Consider the following 20,509-nt stretch of genomic DNA (forward strand, 5'->3'; position numbering starts at 1 on the left):
ATGGAACCACAGTCCTTCGGGACTTCAGAAGCCTATCCAGCTTTCCATCAGTACCCGTCGATCACTGGAATGGTGGTCTCAACTCAAGGACGGGAGGTCCACGGTCCAGACTTCCTGGACCCTGTTGACCACAGATGCCTCCCTTACAGGCTGGGGAGCGCATCTGGGGGAGACCCTAATACGAGGAACCTGGAACCAACAAGAGAAAACTCGCTCCTCCAATTGGCGAGAGCTTACGGCAATTTATCTGGCACTTCGGACTCTGACTCCCCACCTTCAGGGGAAGGCTGTCAGAATAAGGACAGACAATTCAACGGCCGTCCAATATATCAACAAACAGGGAGGCACCAGGTCTCCCTCCCTGATGAGGGTGACCAACCTGATATTCTCCTGGGCGGAGAAGAACTTGTCCCGGATGTCAGCGGTGCACATCAAAGGCCACCTCAACGTCCTGGCAGACCAGTTAAGCAGGGGACTAATAACAACAGCCGAATGGTCTCTGTCCCCGGAAGTTTTCCAACAACTCACCAGGATGTGGGGTCTCCCCGAGGTGGATCTGATGGCCACCCAACACAACGCCAAGGTGGGACAATTCTGCTCCCTGTATCGGGACGGCAATCCCTTGGCGATCGATGCCCTGTCAATACCCTGGAGCTTCAAACTAGCATACGTTTTCCCTCCGATTCCAATGATTCCCAGGGTGTTGGCGAAACTCAGGCAGGACCAGACTTCGGCCATTGTCATCATGCCGTTCTGGCCGAAAAGGGAGACAGAGGATTGTCCCAGGCCGTCTTAAGAACATTGGCCCACTCTAGAGCGGACTCAACCAATCGCAGTTACCAGAGGATCGCTCGAGTATTTAAGGACTGGGGGGCCAGGAGACAGTGTGATACATCATCCATTGAGTCAGTCCTGGAGTTCTTACAAGAAGGGTTGGACAAGGGATTGTCCCCGGCCACCTTGAGAGTGCATGTCTCGGCGCTATCCGCTCTATTGGGGACTAGATTGTCTCAGAATCTCTCATAAGGCAATTCCAGAAAGGGGCCTCTAGGCTCCGACCCCCGGTACGGCCCCCGGCCCCCCAATGGGACCTAGCTGCGGTCCTACAAGGGCTATGCGGCCCCCCATTTGAACCCTTGACAGAGGTGGAGCTTAAATACCTCTCATGGAAAGTAACCTTTCTTCTGGCAATCACATCTGCCAAGCGAGTAGGAGAGCTCCAGGCTTTGGCGGCATCAGAGCCATACACGACCTTTTTTCCGGACCGAGTCCAGCTTAGGTTTATTCAAGGTTTTCTGCCTAAAGTTCCCTCAGTGGAAAACATAAACCAGGTTATAACCTTACCTACCTTCTTCCCCTCTCCTTCCTCGGAGTGGGAAGAGAAAATGCATAGTTTGGATCTGGTGCGAACTCTGCGGATATACCTGGACTGGACTGGCCCATTCCGCAGGTCAGAAAACCTACTTGTCAATTTTTTTGGTCACAACAGGGGTAATAAGGCGTCCAAAACTACTCTGTCAAGGTGGATCAGAGAAGCCATCTCAGTGGCCCTTCAGACACAGGGGCTGCCGGTCCCAGAATTTTTGCGAGCCCATGCTACCAGGGCGGTAGCGGCGTCTTGGGCAGAGAGGCAGTCCCTCTCAGTAGACCAGATCTGTGCAGCTGCATCTTGGTCTTCCCACTTGACTTTCGCCAGGCACTATAGATTGGACTGGCATACCTCCAAGGCGAAGTCCTTTGGTTACTCAATCCTGACCTCGGCCTGTCAGGATCGCCCTCCCTAGAAGGGGTATTACTTGTTAAGTCCCCATCTTGTGCTGCTGTTTGGGCGTAGGGGGAATGGAAGATTATATAGATAATCTGTTTTCCCTTAGCCCAAACAGCAGCACAAAGCTCCCTCCCTTGACTTGTTAAGATTATATGCGGTCTTATGCTATATGGTACTTGGAGACTAACACAGGGAGGGGGAGGTCTCCTAGGCCTTTTATGGGAGGGAACTTGTTAGTTTATTAAAAGTTCCACCTGTCCTAACAGTACACAGGGGCAGGAATACCCCATCTTGTGCTGCTGTTTGGGCTAAGGGAAAACAGATTATCTATATAATCTTCCATTATCTTACATTTACATTGTATAACCAAAATGCATTTGAGTAGCACATCAAACACACTGAGCAAAGGCCATACTTGTTGAAGGGGAGAATGCCTTATATAGGGTATAGTGCATAAAACAGTAGTAACATACTAGACTTTAATAGCGCTGTACTGTGAGAGTAGGACGGAACGACTCCTCCCCTCCTGATAGTACTCTTCCATAGACAAGGGCTGTGGAGAAGGCGTTCCTCACCGCTCTGACAGTACATCCCTATAGTACATCTGACAGTACATCCCATCTCCTCCGCGAGGAGAAGCCTGGCAGCGTTTACTGTTAAAAAGGGAAGCTCACTGGATCTTTGTACTAAAAACCAGGTTTCCTTTTGGCATGAACTTTAGAACGGATATATCATATTTTTATTAAAAAACATCCACATTACTCCTATTATACAATATCATCAAGCCTTAAAATTTCTCGCATGCATATTTGTAATATTTGTAACATTATATGACATCCTTAGCAAGGGCATAACCATTGCGCATGTGTACTAGGCTGGTTTTACCATCTTTGTTTGTTTGTCTGCATGTATACCGTTGGATGTGAAGATGTGCATGCGCAGTGCACATTGACTCGGACGCTGTGGGGTTGTCATTACGGAGTACTGTTTTGTTTTGTTTTTTGTTTTTTTTGGTTTTTTTGTTTTTACTTGCAATAACATGAAGCTGTGTGAATTGGGCCCTAGCCACTGTTCTGAGAGGATATATACACCTGGGTACACTTTTAATCTTTGCATTACTTTTACATATAATATTACATTATCTCACTGGAAATATTATAGTGCATCATGGTTCTAAATAAAGAAGTATCATAAATCAAAGTAAAATAAAATAACATATATTATGTGTAGTGCGGAGCACCGCATTTGGTTTCTGGACACCACACAACGTAATGTGGATTAGGTACTTACTACTCATAGGGATTTCATTCATATCATCTACTAGGAAACAACCGCATAGGTGAATCAGTACATCATAGCACGCTCAGTGTGAATTGGATCCAACTTGTGTATAGGACTTTTCTAAACTTTCAAATATAGCTTCATTGTACATTAACGATATTGAGATAATTGGATTTATAATACAATGATATATAAAAAAAAATCCAAAGAAAACAAGATGTTCTTTGCAAAAATATATATAATTTTTTTTTTTTTTTTTTTTTTTTTTTTTTTTTTGTTCTTTAAATTGTAATCTACATACTTATCTTAACATTTGGATATATACATATATTTTTTGTTTCTTCATTATGTTGAGTTGCTGGTATATATTAGCCTTGGTTGTATAGCTCTATCACCTGTTGCATAATCTTGTCTTGTTTTTAACTTCCTTCCAAGTGCAGATGAAATCACTACGGATAGGGATCTCATTCACATCATCTACTAGGAAACAACCTCATAGGTGAATCAGCACATCATAGTACGCTCAGTGTGAATTGGGTCCAACTTGTGAATAGGACTTTTTTAAAACTTTCAAATATAGCTTTTTTTATACATGATATAGAGAAATGATATAGAGAAAACTGGATTGATAGTCTCTTTTACATGAACTATACTAATATTAATAGATTTATAATATAATGATATATAAAAACTCCAAAGAAAACAAGATGTTTTTTGCAATAATATATATTTTTCATTGATTGTATCCAAATACTTACCTTAACATTGACTATGTACAACTTTTGTTTTTGTTTCTACATTGTGCTAAGTTGCTGGTGTATATTTGCCTTGGTTGTATAGCTCTATCACCTGTTGTATAATCTTGTCTTGATTTAAACTTCCGTCCAAGTGCAGACGGGAGGGGTCCTGTTTTTAACTTTACCTTTTAGTATATATATATGATAAGCACATACTTGCAGACTAAGCCATGACTAAGGGGTCATATCCCCGAAACGCGTAGGCTTATTCATCCTTCTGTCCCGTCTGCACAAGGACATATCCATCGACTGCTTTTCCAAGAACAATATATATATATTTTTAACTTGGAGCATGTCTCCACAATAAAATTTGGAAATTTTTTTAAGAAAACGTATCATCCGGCGTGCTGAGACTACTTCAATTTGTTACATCCCTATAGGCACTGCTGTGAGGAAGGGCGTTCCTGACTGACTGTCAGAGACGCCCTTCTGATGGTGAAGAGCTACGGTACTGCTGATAGGGCTTCAGTCTCCGACGTCAGGAAGAAGCACTGGAGAGAACACAGGGTGCAGGGAAGGTGAGTAACTTTTTTTTTTTATGTTTGTCACCTCTCTTGGCCCTCTTTTTATTATACTCTGGGGTCTGAATAGAACCCACAGTATAGTAATAGCTAGTGAGTGGCAAAAATTGGAATATTATAAAAAGTTGGAATATTACACTGTTTGGAGGGGCCACTATGAGATAATACCGTGTGCAGGGGCCAATATGGGACATAATTCCGTGTGTTTAGCACAGAAAAACACAAGCTGCTTTTTTTTTTTTTGCAAAAATGCACCATGTGAACACAGCTTTACATCAAAGTAAAAGTTCCAGTGGCCTAAGAATATAGCTGCATCCAGATACATAGTGTACAACCACCTTAAGGATGCCGCCGGCACCGCACCTCCCATGAGGCGACCTGAAGCGACCACTTCAGGCGGCGCTATGCCAGGGCCCCAGGGAGGGCGGCATTTTTTGATTACCTAAGCTGGCTTAGCACCGAGCAGTGGTTTGGGGAGGCCACTGGAGCAGCGCTGCTCCAGCAGCCTCCCCTCGCGCTCAGGCAGAGAGCAGGTCCTCTCCGTGCCTGCGAACGGTGCTAAGCCCCACCCCCTTCACGGGGCCACGCCTCCTTCGGTCCACCATGCCCCCTCCTCCCGGGGGGAGGGGCTTTCTGTAGTTCGCCTCGGGCGGCGAAAGGGGTAGGTTCACCTCTGGATGCCGCCATAGGGTGCACCTGGACACATATATTTAGCACTAATTGGGGGCTGCACATTTACTTTCATTGCTTCTAGAAAGTACAGCTGCATCCCAGGAAATAGAAGAGCTTGAACTACAAGCCCGTCAGGTTATTCCCTATCTATGCCAAAAAACTAACGTGAATAGGATAATAATCCATCTCACCCTTTGACAGCGGTCATGTCATGAGATGATCAATGTTATTCACTTGACCCATCAGTGCTTGTAATGTTATGGCCGATCGGTCTAATGTTCACCGTACTTGTACCATTCCCAAATCCGTGATCCTGTCTGTGTCGCTTTATACAAACCCCCTCTTACATTCACTCCTATAGAGATTTCCTCTCAGTTTATACTTGGAAATGACACTTGGTGACTTCATGAAAGGTTTTGGTTTCATTAGTTTAGAGAAAAAGAATCGACTAAATTTGAGAACTTTTACAAGGAAGGGGGCTCCGGCTTATGGAGCTGAAACTTTGGCTTTGCCTCCTAAATACAAAATGTTCCAGCTTTCTGAGACTTCACTATAATTTTATACATTTCACCTTTCACTAGATGACAGACAGAGCGGCGGTGACTATATATAATTCTGCACAGATAATTGTAATATTTCTGATATAACTGCTGATGGAAAGGAGCTAGAAATGAAAGCTTTATATTAAAATCAAATTTCGGCTCACAGAAAGTGACATTGGGACAGCTGGGTTTGGCACGCTGTGATACACTGCACTGAACATGACAGCTTACAGGGAAGTCACTGATTACGGCTCATACTCGGCTCCAGCCTTGCAACTGTACCCAGTACATGTACATCCCATATACACATATATTGTGTGACCTTTAGATTACAAAAGCGTATCCATAATGACTATTAGCAGAGGTGTAGCTAGGGGTTCACAGGGGGTGCCAACATATCCAAGTGGGTCCCCAATGTAGGTATACCGATTATTATCACTATATGGTGAATGGATAGTGGTATACAGTCCTATGAAAAAGTTTGGGCACCCCTATTAATCTTAATCATTTTTAGTTCTAAATATTTTGGTGTTTGCAACAGCCATTTCAGTTTGATCTATCTAATAACTGATGGACACAGTAATATTTCAGGATTGAAATGAGGTTTATTGTACTAACAGAAAATGCGCAATATGCATTAAACCAAAATTTGACCGGTGCAAAAATATGGGCACCTCAACAGAAAAGTGACATTAATATTTAGTACATCCTCCTTTTGCAAAGATAACAGCCTCTAGTCGCTTCCTGTAGCTTTTAATCAGTTCCTGGATCCTGGATAAAGGTATTTTGGACCATTTCTTTCTACAAAACAATTCAAGTTCAGTTAAGTTAGATGGTCGCCGAACATGGACAGCCCGCTCTCAAATGATCTGAAAACAAAGATTGTTCAACATAGTTGTTCAGGGGAAGGATACAAAACGTTGTCTCAGAGATTTAACCTGTCAGTTTCCACTGTGAGGAACATAGTAAGGAAATGGAAGACCACAGGGACAGTTCTTGTTAAGCCCAGAAGTGGCAGGCCAAGAAAAATATCAGAAAGGCAGAGAAGAAGAATGGTGAGAACAGTCAAGGACAATCCACAGACCACCTCCAAAGAGCTGCAGCATCATCTTGCTGCAGATGGTGTCACTGTGCATCGGTCAACTATACAGCGCACTTTGCACAAATAGAAGCTGTATGGGAGAGTGATGAGAAAGAAGCCGTTTCTGCACGTACGCCACAAATAGAGTTGCCTGAGGTATGAAAAAGCACATTTGGAGAAGCCAACTTCATTTTGGAAACAAAGATTGAGTTGTTTGGTTATAAAAAAAAGGCGTTATGCATGGCATCCAAAAAGAAACAGCATTCCAAGAAAAACACTTGCTACCCACTGTAAAATTTGGTGGAGGTTCCATCATGCTTTGGGGCTGTGTGGCCAATGCCGGCATCGGGAATCTTGTTAAAGTTGAGGGTCGCATGGATTCCACTCAGTATCAGCAGATTCTTGAGAATAATGTTCAAGAATCAGTGACGAAGTTGAAGTTACGCCGGGGATGGATATTTCAGCAAGACAATGATCCAAAACACCGCTCCAAATCCTCAGGCATTCATGCAGAGGAACAATTACAATGTTCTGGAATGGCCATCCCAGTCCCCAGACCTGAATATCATTGAACATCTGTGGGATGATTTGAAGCGGGCTGTCCATGCTCGGCGACCATCTAACTTAACTGAACTTGAATTGTTTGTCCAAAATACCTTTATCCAGGATCCAGGAACTGATTAAAAGCTACAGGAAGCGACTAGAGGCTGTTATCTTTGCAAAAGGAGGATCTACTAAATATTAATGTCACTTTTCTGTTGAGGTGCCCATACTTTTGCACCGGTCAAATTTTGGTTTAATGCATATTGCACATTTTCTATTAGTACAATAAACCTCATTTCAATCCTGAAATATTACTGTGTCCATCAGTTATTAGATATATCAAACTGAAATGGCTGCTGCAAACACCAAAATATTTAGAACTAAAAATGATTAAGATTAATAGGGGTGCCCAAACTTTTTCATAGGACTGTATATCGGCTCTACACAGGGCTCTGCAGACACTTCAGGTGAATACAGTGCAGTTACACTTAGTCTCTGACTAATCGTTCATATTTCCCTTCTCTTCCATCTGGACCACCATGACCACATCTTCCAGTCTCTATAAAGTTTGCAACACAGACATCTTTGACTCCTTACTTTTTAAGGCACCTGATCCACATTGTCCTCATCTGTACAACCATCATGCTGATACCCCAATTATAACATATAATATAACCCCCCTATAATGAATAATACCCCCAACTGCATCTTTAAATTAATAACTTCCCTGTGTACCCCCTTTAAATAGAGCCCCAGTGGGGTTCCAATACCTGGGACCCGCAGGTCAGCTGATTGAATCTGCGTAAGTGCCATGACCGCTTCTCTATTTACACACTGTCATTCATTTCATAGTGGCCATGTAATGTAACTACAGCCTCATCCTATACACATCTGTGTGACTGTAAATCAGTGGCATAACTAGGAATGGTGGAGCCCCAAGGCGAACATTTAACATGAGGCCCCCTGACCCCCCGAGCCTCCTGACCCCCTCCCCACACAATCTGAATTCCTACACACACTATTATGCCCCATAGTGGCCCTTACAGAAACTATTATGCCCCATAGTGGGTCACTGCATACACTATTATGCCCCATAGTGGGCCCCTACACACTATTATGTCCCATATTTGGCCCCTAAACACACTATTATGGCCGATAGTGGCCCCTGCAGACACTATCATGCCTCCCGTAGTGGTCCCTACACACAGTATTATGCTCCATAGTGGCCACTGCACAATGTACTATGCCTCACTGTGAACCACCAATGAACACTTATTATACTCTGGGGTCTTATCAGATCCCAGAGTATAATGATCGGAGACCTAGGGGGGATACAAACATAAAAGACTTACCTCTCCTGGGCTCCAGCGCACTTCCCGCAGGTCTCTATAATATTGGGTCAGATGTCACCTGACTCAGGCCGGCGTCATGACACATAATGACGCTGGCCTGGGCCAAATGATATCTGTAATGTCACCAAACAGCAAATGACAGCAGTGTTTGTTGGTGTTCACAGGCCCGCAATCTCACTTACCGATCCCCGTTCCTTCTCACAGCCACATCCGCAGAAGGGGAAGCCCAGGCGGCCATGAGCAGGTGTGAGAATCGGTAAGTAAATAGGGCCTGTGACCCGCTGGAGTTACTCCAGCAGGTAACAGCCTGTTAAAAATTTTTTTAAAAAAACATCAGGGGCCCGCCGAGCCCCCCCTAATGTCCTGGGCCCTGTGGCAGCAGCTACCACTGCTACCCTGGTAGTTACGCCACTGCTGTAAATACATCACATGATCACTATAGACAGACAGTGTGTGATATAAACAGGCACCATAGCCCCTTCATACAGCTGATCAGTAGGGAAACACTTATCTCCTATTGATGATCTATTATGAGGATAGATTATCAATAAAAATGAGCTGGAAAACTCCTTAAAGGGAATCTATCATTAAAAAATCACCTTTTGTTACTAATGGTACATTGGAATAGCCCGAAAAAGCCTATTCTAGTCTTATTCTCCCCACTGTTTCTGTAAAAATCCATTTATTGCGATATGCAAATTACGCTCATGGAGCACAGGCGGTGTTCACCCTGTGTTCTGAGCACCCCTGAATCATAACCTCTCACCAACCCTTAGTTATGTTAGTCTGTTCACGCCCCTCATGTTCTCCTGAACTACTGCCATTGGCGTATAGAGCAGCGCAGATGGAAGGAGGGATTAAAATGTAGGACAGTTGGAGGGGGACATTAAACTATGGGGCAATTGGAGGGAAACTTTATACCATGGGGGGCAGCTGGAAGGATACATTATGTTATGAAGGCAACTGGAGGGGGACATTATAATGTAGGGGCATACCATGTCTGGGTGATTGTAGAGCCATTATACTATATGGGGGACAAAGAGAAATGGATGGGAATGGGTGGGGTCAAAATGGAAGTGGGTGTGGCTATATTTGCTGCAATGTGCATACAGCACCTCACATTCTGTCCCTCTTTCAGTCATTTGACAGTTGGGAGGTATTCCATTGCTGTTCTTACACAAGGGCCCTTAGCTGTCTGTGTCTGTTCCTGTAATGCATACAATCTACAGAGTACAGAAATAATACACACAGTGATGTCACTATAGTGGCGTAACTAAAGTCTTGTGGCCTCGGTGCAAACTTTACCTACCTACCTCCTCCCTAGAGTGAATTCTTGATAGTGGTGGTTACCGGCGTTGCACCGATATCTGAGATACTTGAAAGGGTTACAGCTTTAGTATCTACAACTGCAGTTATCAAGAATATGGTGAGTGAGCAGCACAGCACCTACATGTAAACAATACTGGGACAGTATTACATGCTTTACAGTGGACGCCACTTAGTATTACATGCTCAACAGTGGACCCTACACAGTATTATGTGCTCTGCAGTGGCCTCCACACAGTATTACATGCTCCACAGTGGCCCCCACTATTATGTGCTCCGCAATGGCCCCCACATAGTATTAAAATACCTAGTAAAGAAAATGGGTGGCACCACTGACCCAGAAGCATATCCTCCTTAGTGAAATGTTTCACAGCATACAAAGTGTGGCGTTGGTGTCTGGACCTATTGCCATAACTGGGCTAGCCTTTTAAATGGTGCTGCTCTGCACCCAGAGAAAACTGATGTAGAAACTATATGAAATAGAAAAAAAGAAATGGGGGCCATCACCAAGGCTAGATGTAGCTTACAATCGGGTCCTTTATTCAAAGAAACATAAAAACATGGGAGAGAATGCTGACAGCTGGACAGAGAGACTAGGTAACGGCTGTTTCGTGCTCCAAGCGCTCTCTCAAGCCATCTGAAGTTCAAAAATCCCCACATAGTATTATGTGCTCTGCAGTGGCCACCACACAGTATTATGTGCTTCCAAGAGCCCCACACTCATAGAGCCTGTCCTATTATTATACTCTGGGGTCTCATCAGACCTCAGTGTATAATAAGTAGAGGAGAAGCCCAGGAAAAGTGATTAAAAATAAAAACACTTATACTACTTTACCTCAACTCTCCGGGGCATCCTCGCTCCGTCCTGCTGTCTGCGGCATCCTTTTCTGTCTGGTGACTGAGGCCTTGCACTCCAGCGGTCACGAGGAGCGTGATGACGTCAATGCACCAGTACGCCCCATGTAACCACTGGCGTGACCTCAGTTACCAGCAGGAAGAGAACCGGAGCAGATGCTCTGCCCAGGACAGGTGAGTATAAGTATTTACATTTTTTTTTTATTTCTAGTCACCTCCCCTGGGCTGGCAGCTATTGGAAAGGGGTTTGGTTGGGCCCCTTTCCATTAACAATATGTATAGCAGTCGGGAACTCCCACCACCATCATGATGGTCCAGGACCCTGGCCATTACCAGCTTGCCACGGGCCCTGTACCCCTCCGTGCCTGGTCATTACACCACTGTGTCACAGTACACGGATAATACACACAGTGATGTCTAGTGATTTCACTGCAAAGGAGTAATACGAAAGTGATGTCACAGTATTTGGATACTGTACACAGTGATCCAACAGTGCAAGGATAATACACTCAGCAATGTCACAGAACTGGTATAATGTACATAATGATGTCACAGCAAAAGAAGAAAATAATTATAATGGAGTCACATGCAGTTATTATGGGGTCCCAGTAAAGTAATAGAAGTGCATTCAGGTTTCCACATCCACTTTTATCATCCATCACTAATGACATTCCAAGTCTCAGTGAAAACAGGCCCACCTATTTGTTAAAATGTAGCAGTATTCAGCTCACCCTGTAAACTTGTAATGAAGATCTCCTGGAGAGCTCGGTACACAGGTGGACTCCAGCCCATTAACATACGGTAGTGAAGGAAGTAAAGAAAACCAGCTGCATCCAGGAAGACGGTCAAGTAAACTCCACGGTAATTAAAATGTAACTTTTATTTTCCATACATGAATAAAAAAGTTACATAGTAACTATTGCGGTTAGTCAGTCAAGAAAAGCGAAGCGTTTCGGGAACACATGGTCCCTTCCTCTCGGCTCCTATTTGTTAGCCTCAATTAATGTTTCTTTTGAGATTAGTGTCCCATATTCCCAAATAATATGCATGTCTTTTAGGTAAAATGGTGCGATAGAGCCACACACCTTTCAAAGGCCTAAATGTTCCTACCTTTATCTCCATCAGAAGGCCAAATATCAGCCCCTCCCTTAGAGACCACCGATATACTTTTTCATTTACGGTGGTCTGAAACTCCCGTGGGCCCACCATTACATGGTTGTTAGATGCTGAGAGAACCTGAAGTCTGTGATAAATAGGTGTATATGATAGAGGGAGAGAAGCTGAGCTCTGTGATATATAGGGTTATATGATAGAGGAGAGAAGCTGAGATCTGTGATATATAGGGTTATATGATAGAGGAGAGAAGCTGAGCTCTGTGATATATAGGGTTATATGATAGAGGAGAGAAGCTGAGATCTGTGATATATAGGTTTACTAGCTGGTACCCGCGACTTCGTCTGCGGTGATTGTAGAAGTGGGTATATACAGGCGCGGGTAAGGTTTTGGTAGGGTGTATAAGGTATGGGATATGAAATGTAAGTTTGTATCTTGTTTTTGCTGTAATTCAGAGAATACGTGAGACTTTTGTGTTGAAGTTACTTTGTATTTGAGCTGCTATACGGTGTTGTGAGAAACTTTACATAGTGACTTTGGGACAGAGGTATTTGAAGTTAACCCTTTCCCGTCGATGGCATTTTTTTGATTTTCGTTTTTCGTTTTTGACTCCCCTCCCTCTAAACCCCATAACTTTTTTATTTCTCCGCTCCCAGAGCCATATGAGGTCTTAATTTTTCCTGGGACAAATTTTTCTTCATGATGCCACCATTATTTATTCTATATAATGTACTGGGAAGCAGGGAAAAAATTCAGAATGGGGTGGATTTGAAGAGAAAATGCATTTCTGCGACTTTCTTACGGGCTTTGGTTTTACTGTGCAACCAAAATGACATGTCCCCTGTATTCTGTGTTTCGCTACGATTCCGGGGATACCAAATTTATATGGTTTTATTTACATTTTGACCCCTTAAAAAAATCCAAAACTGTGTTAAAAAATTTTTTTTTTGAAAAGTCGCCATATTCCGACAGCCGTAACTTTTTGTATACGTGCGTGTACGGGGATGTATAGGGCGTCTTTTTTTGAGGGACCGGGTGTACTTTGTATTTCTACCATTTTCGGGAAATGTTATTGCTTTGATCACTTTTTATTCAAATTTTTATCACAATCAAAACAGTGAAAAAACGGCGGTTTGGCACTTTTGACCATTTTTCCCGCTACAGCGTTTATCATACAGGAAAAATATTTGTATAGCTTTGTAGAGCGGGCGATTTCGGACACAGGGAAACCTAACATGTATGTGTTTCACAGTTTTTAAGTACTTTTATATGTGTTCTAGGGAAAGGGGGGTGATTTGAATTTTTAAACCTTTTTATTTGTTTTTATATTTTTTTTTTACTTTTTTTTAAACTTTTTTTTTTGCATTTATTAGACCTCCTAGGGGTATTGACATGGGTGGGTGGTGTCGGGGATTGTCAGAGCGGTGGGGTTCGGCAAACATGGCTGCTCCGGAGCGTTAAAGAGAGCCTCCTGGAGTATTGTTAAAGTGAGTGGCAAAGTGGTAAAGTATATGTATATGTGATTGTGTGGGGTTAGGGGCTAGGCTGTAGAGGGTAATATGAATTTTGTGGCTTGCTATGGTCCAAAGTGTGTGAGATTGCAGAGATGGTGGTGTGAGTTTGGGTTTTGTGGGGGTCCTGGCACAAACGTATGTGCACTATTGTGACGAAAAGTAGCCTATTGCGCAATCCAGTGTAGTAACTATGTTTGTGGAAACTTTCAGCCAAATCGGTCGAGCGGGTTTTGCGTGATTGACTAACAAACATCCGAAAATGCAAACCCACAAACATCCAAACTCACAAACATTCACATTTATAATATTAATAGGATATGATAGAGGAGAGAAGCTGAGCTCTGTGATATATAGGTTTATATGATAGAGGGAGAGAAGCTGAGCTCTGTGATATATAGGGTTATATGATAGAGGGAGAGAAGTTGAGCTCTGTGATATATAGGGTTATATGATAGAGGAGAGAAGCTGAGCTCTGTGATATATAGGATTATATGATAAAGGCGAAAAGCTGAGCTCTGTGATATATAGGGTTATAAGATAGTGGAGAGAAGCTGAGCTCTGTGATATATAGGGTTATATGATAGAGGAGAGAAGCTGAGCTCTGTGATATATAGGGTTATATGATAGAGGGAGAGAAGCTGAGCTCTGTGATATATAGGGTTATAAGATAGTGGAGAGAAGCTGAGCTCTGTGATATATAGGGTTATATGATAGAGGGAGAGAAGCTGAGCTCTGTGATATATAGGGTTATATGATAGAGGAGAGAAGCTGAGCTCTGTGATATATAGGGTTATATGATAGAGGAGAGAAGCTGAGCTCTGTGATATATAGGATTATATGATAAAGGCGAAAAGCTGAGCTCTGTGATATATAGGGTTATAAGATAGTGGAGAGAAGCTGAGCTCTGTGATATATAGGGTTATATGATAGAGGAGAGAAGCTGAGCTCTGTGATATATAGGGTTATAAGATAGTGGAGAGAAGCTGAGCTCTGTGATATATAGGGTTATATGATAGAGGGAGAGAAGCTGAGCTCTGTGATATATAGGGTTATATGATAGAGGAGAGAAGCTGAGCTCTGTGATATATAGGATTATATGATAAAGGAGAAAAGCTGAGCTCTGTGATATATAGGATTATATGATAGAGGAGAGAAGCTGAGCTCTGTGATATATAGGGTTATAAGATAGTGGAGAGAAGCTGAGCTCTGTGATATATAGGGTTATATGATAGAGGAGAGAAGCTGAGCTCTGTGATATATAGGGTTATATGATAGAGGAGAGAAGCTGAGCTCTGTGATATATAGGATTATATGATAAAGGAGAAAAGCTGAGCTCTGTGATATATAGGATTATATGATAGAGGAGAGAAGCTGAGCTCTGTGATATATAGGGTTATAAGATAGTGGAGAGAAGCTGAGCTCTGTGATATATAGGGTTATATGATAGAGGGAGAGAAGCTGAGCTCTGTGATATATAGGGTTATATGATAGAGGAGAGAAGCTGAGCTCTGTGATATATAGGGTTATATGATAGAGGAGAGAAGCTGAGCTCTGTGATATATAGGGTTATATGATAGAGGAGAGAAGCTGAGCTCTGTGATATATAGGTTTATATGATAGAGGGAGAGAAGCTGAGCTCTGTGATATATAGGGTTATATGATAGAGGGAGAGAAGTTGAGCTCTGTGATATATAGGGTTATATGATAGAGGAGAGAAGCTGAGCTCTGTGATATATAGGATTATATGATAAAGGCGAAAAGCTGAGCTCTGTGATATATAGGGTTATAAGATAGTTGAGAGAAGCTGAGCTCTGTGATATATAGGGTTATATGATAGAGGAGAGAAGCTGAGCTCTGTGATATATAGGGTTATATGATAGAGGGAGAGAAGCTGAGCTCTGTGATATATAGGGTTATAAGATAGTGGAGAGAAGCTGAGCTCTGTGATATATAGGGTTATATGATAGAGGGAGAGAAGCTGAGCTCTGTGATATATAGGGTTATATGATAGAGGAGAGAAGCTGAGCTCTGTGATATATAGGGTTATATGATAGAGGAGAGAAGCTGAGCTCTGTGATATATAGGATTATATGATAAAGGCGAAAAGCTGAGCTCTGTGATATATAGGGTTATAAGATAGTGGAGAGAAGCTGAGCTCTGTGATATATAGGGTTATATGATAGAGGAGAGAAGCTGAGCTCTGTGATATATAGGGTTATAAGATAGTGGAGAGAAGCTGAGCTCTGTGATATATAGGGTTATATGATAGAGGGAGAGAAGCTGAGCTCTGTGATATATAGGGTTATATGATAGAGGAGAGAAGCTGAGCTCTGTGATATATAGGATTATATGATAAAGGAGAAAAGCTGAGCTCTGTGATATATAGGATTATATGATAGAGGAGAGAAGCTGAGCTCTGTGATATATAGGGTTATAAGATAGTGGAGAGAAGCTGAGCTCTGTGATATATAGGGTTATATGATAGAGGAGAGAAGCTGAGCTCTGTGATATATAGGGTTATATGATAGAGGAGAGAAGCTGAGCTCTGTGATATATAGGATTATATGATAAAGGAGAAAAGCTGAGCTCTGTGATATATAGGATTATATGATAGAGGAGAGAAGCTGAGCTCTGTGATATATAGGGTTATAAGATAGTGGAGAGAAGCTGAGCTCTGTGATATATAGGGTTATATGATAGAGGGAGAGAAGCTGAGCTCTGTGATATATAGGGTTATATGATAGAGGAGAGAAGCTGAGCTCTGTGATATATAGGGTTATATGATAGTGGAGAGAAGCTGAGCTCTGTGATATATAGGGTTATATGATAGAGGGAGAGAAGCTGAGCTCTGTGATATATAGGGTTATATGATAGAGGAGAGAAGCTGAGCTCTGTGATATATAGGGTTATATGATAGAGGGGAGAAGCTGAGCTCTGTGATATATAGGGTTATATGATAGAGGAGAGAAGCTGAGCTCTGTGATATATAGGGTTATATGATAGAGGAGAGAAGCTGAGCTCTGTTATATATAGGGTTATATGATAGAGGAGAGAAGCTGAGCTCTGTTATATATAGGGTTATATGATAGAGGAGAGAAGCTGAGCTCGGTGATATATAGGGTTATATGCTGAGTTCTTGATATATTTTCAGGATAAATAACATTATTTTTGCATAGCTCGGCAACAACTAATATGTTTATTTATTTTGTTGAAATATTGTTAAGGGAGCATCTTCGGTCAGAGAAGATATCACCAGGACACAGCTGTATTTTTTTGTCTTTGTATCTATTCACTAATAGTAAGGCAATTTCATCCAGTGTAATCCTAAACCTATATCTAGTCCTACAGCCACATGTAAAATCTTTCTTTAGCACAATGGGCGGAGGAGTCAGGGGGTGATTTGGAATATATTAGGGCTTATGCCCCTGATCTTTTAAGACCCTAGCAACCCCACTGATCACAATGCCTGATATAATACACATAGCTATTAACATTTCTAGAAAATGTATCAAGATATTTCCGGGGAATGAACCAGATGAAGCTGAAACATGATGGAGAGATGAGATTGCATTCTGTGGAGGAAGCTTGGTATTTATATAGAGATCTTGTTTCCATACTGCAGACATGGTAACTACACGGTCCCGGAGAGTGGATTTTAAATATAGCAAAAATAATGAAAGCAGCGACTCGCTGTAGAATCTGATTTTAATAAAAGTAATAATCTACATAATGAAGGCAGAAGAGATACAACGTATCCTTATTAAAGATAAACAGAGATTGTGGAAGGCTGCGTACAGCCGGGTGTTATCTGCTGCAGGAGAAGATTCACACTCTGTAGTGATTGTACAGCGGCAGAAGCAGACGACACACTATAATATGCTGACAGATAGTGCCCTCTAAATCTCCCACTTTACGAAGCCTATTTCCCAGTAAGATCATGAATTGATGTAATAAAGTGAAACCATCGGACTATTTCTCATGTAAATTATGCAAAGAATACAAGGTATAACTTTGTCAGGTCGCAATGCAGCAAGGTGTGCGGGAGGGGGGCCTGGTGGGCACAGAAATGTATTTACCAGGGACCAGCAAGCTGCAGATGACACAATATAGATCACTGAGATGGGATGGCGCTCACACTTAGACATATTTCTAGCAGGACAGCAATACATTAGAGCTGTGTAAACACAAGCCATTAAAATATACTACATGAGCCTCAAAAAAGAATGATAATAATAGAAGAAACAAGAATTAAAGGAAGAAGATTCCAGCAAATTTCACATTCGTTTTTCAGACGGTGCGGGGCGTTGTATATGATCATTGCTAAGGGAAGCCTAGTATCTGTGAACCCCATTAATATTGCCTATGTAACGATTACTTTCCAGACATGTAAAGTAAAGGTCGACTAAAAAATATTCTTATAATGAAATGAATATATTTACTAGGACTTGTATTGGGAATATTAACAAATGTACTCATCTCTGATCCATCCCCTGCTGCCCTGGACAAATGGTGGTTGGATACCCACGTGTAAATTTTCTGGAGTCTATGGACACACCGGGAATGTTGGGAGATGCACACTCAGTCAGAGGTGTGGCTATATGGGGTGCAGAGGGAACAATTGTTACTGGGGGGCCAAAGTTTTAGCAGGTCCAAGGAAGACATCAGTATTATAGATAGCACACGGTAAGTGGGGCCGCCATTGGGAGCTTCAAGTTACGCCTCTGAACTCTGCCTGTCACTGTCTACAGCTATGACCCAACGTAGCCAGTCAACGGCTTAGTGGGCATCTCCAAGGATTTGTTGGATGTGTCAGATACAAGAAGTAAAAACCAGCCGTGGCTCAGGCAACATCTAAACTGGAGGCTATTAAGGCCTGTGAAATACCTGTATATTGTAATTGTTGGAAAACCTTTTAAGGCCGGGGCCCCACGGGACAGAAACGCCGCGATTTGCCTGCCGTGGAAACGCCACAGGAAAAATCGCAGTGTTTTACAGTACGGACAAAGTGGCGAATCCCATGCCCAATTTGCGGTAAAAACTGCCTTGAGGACATGCTGCGATTTCCAAAACCGGCGTGTTTTGGAAATTGCAGCATGTCAATTATACCTACAGAAACGCTGGCGGTTTTCCAATAGGTATAATTGTAACAGAAAATCCACAGAGGAGAACTAATGCCGCCACGTTGCTGCCGCGGTTTTTCCCACAGCCCCTTTTTGATGCGGCACGTCCCATGGAGCCTTAGGGCTAGTTCACACGTGAGTATAAGGGGAGGTTTTTGACAGCGGATTTCGCGTCCAAAACCTCCCCTTATAATGGTGGTCTATGGAGACCGCCGGGCTCCTGTTCTCCGCTAGCGGCGAGCTGCTGCTAGCGGTGAAAAGAAAGGACATGACCTTTCTTCAGGCGGAAGCCGCGCAGGCTCAGCCGCGCGGCTTCCGCCCCCGGCAGCTCCCTCCTATGTCGGCTCATTCATTTGAGCCGACAGCAGAGGGTTAAGCCGCGACAGCGATGGTCGCGGCGGGCGGGTTTTGACAAGAGAGAGACGCGGCTCGCCGCGTCTCTCTCTGTGTCAAAACCCGCGCGGGCAGTTCACGTGTGAACTAGCCCTAAGAGTCTCTTTAAGAGTGACAAGCAGCAACAATTAATATACAGCATGAAACTATCAACTCTATTAACTATTAACTCTTTATTGCCGCAGCCAGTTTTGCCTTTCATTTCACTGTTATTGTTTTTTCATTCCCACCTTCTGAGACCCATAACATTATTTATTTATTTATTTATTTATTTATTCATTTGTGCATGGTAATGTGTTTAATGGCAGAATTTTGGATCACATATACTGCACTGAAAAACTGAAAAATGTTATAAAGTCCATCTGGAAGGGAATGGAAAAAAAACAGCAATGCAACAATTTTTTTGCAGTGATAAGCATGTGGTATAAATGACATGCTAACCGTATCCTGTTAGATATACAATCATTAGAGATGAGTGAACAGTGTTCTATCGAACACATGTTCGATCGGATATCAGGGTGTTCGCCATGTTCGAATCGAATCGAACACCGCGTGGTAAAGTGCGCCAAAATTCGATTCCCCTCCCACCTTCCCTGGTGCCTTTTTTGCACCAATAACAGCGCAGGGGAGGTGGGACAGGAACTACGACACCGGGGGCATTGAAAAAAATTGGAAAAAGTCATTGGCTGCCGAAATCAGGTGACCTCCATTTTAGACGAATAGTGGATTTCAAATCCGGGTCATATGAGAATGTGAACTTTGTGACTATGAGACAGGGATAGCTGTACAGGCAGGGATAGCTAGGGATAACCTTTATTTAGGGGGGAATGTTATTAAAAATAACTTTTTGGGGCTCTATCGGGTGTGTAATTGTGATTTTTGTGAGATAAACTTTTTCCCATAGGGATGCATTGGCCAGCGCTGATTGGCCGAATTCCGTACTCTGGCCAATCAGTGCTGGCCAATGCATTCTATTAGCTTGATGAAGCAGAGTGTGCACAAGGGTTCAAGCGCACCCTCGGCTCTGATGTAGCAGAGCCGAGGCTGCACAAGGGTTCAAGCGCACCCTCGGCTCTGATGTAGGAGAGCCGAGGGTGCACTTGAACCCTTGTGCACCCTCGGCTCTGCTACATCAGAGCCGAGGGTGTGCTTGAACCCTTGTGCACACTCTGCTTCATCAAGCTAATAGAATGCATTGGCCAGCGCTGATTGACCAGAGTACGGAATTCGGCCAATCAGCGCTGGCTCTGCTGGAGGAGGCGGAGTCTAAAATCGCTCCACACCAGTCTCCATTCAGGTACGACCTTAGACTCCGCCTCCTCCAGCAGAGCCAGCGCTGATTGGCCGAATTCCGTACTCTGGCCAATCAGCGCTGGCTAATGCATTGTATTGGCGTGATGAAGCAGTGCTGAATGTGTGTGCTTAGCACACACATTCAGCTCTACTTCATCGGGCTAATAGAATGCATTGGCCAATCAGCGCTGGCCAATGCATTCTATTAGCGTGAACTGAGATTGCACAGGGGTTCTAGTGCACCCTCGGCTCTGCTACATCAGATTGCTACATCTGATGTAGCAGTGCCGAGTGTGCATCAGATGTGTAGTTCAGCAAAACTGACTCAGCACTGCTAA

This window comes from Leptodactylus fuscus, chromosome 1 (assembly GCF_031893055.1).
Source record: "Leptodactylus fuscus isolate aLepFus1 chromosome 1, aLepFus1.hap2, whole genome shotgun sequence".
Lineage (NCBI taxonomy): Eukaryota > Metazoa > Chordata > Amphibia > Anura > Leptodactylidae > Leptodactylus > Leptodactylus fuscus.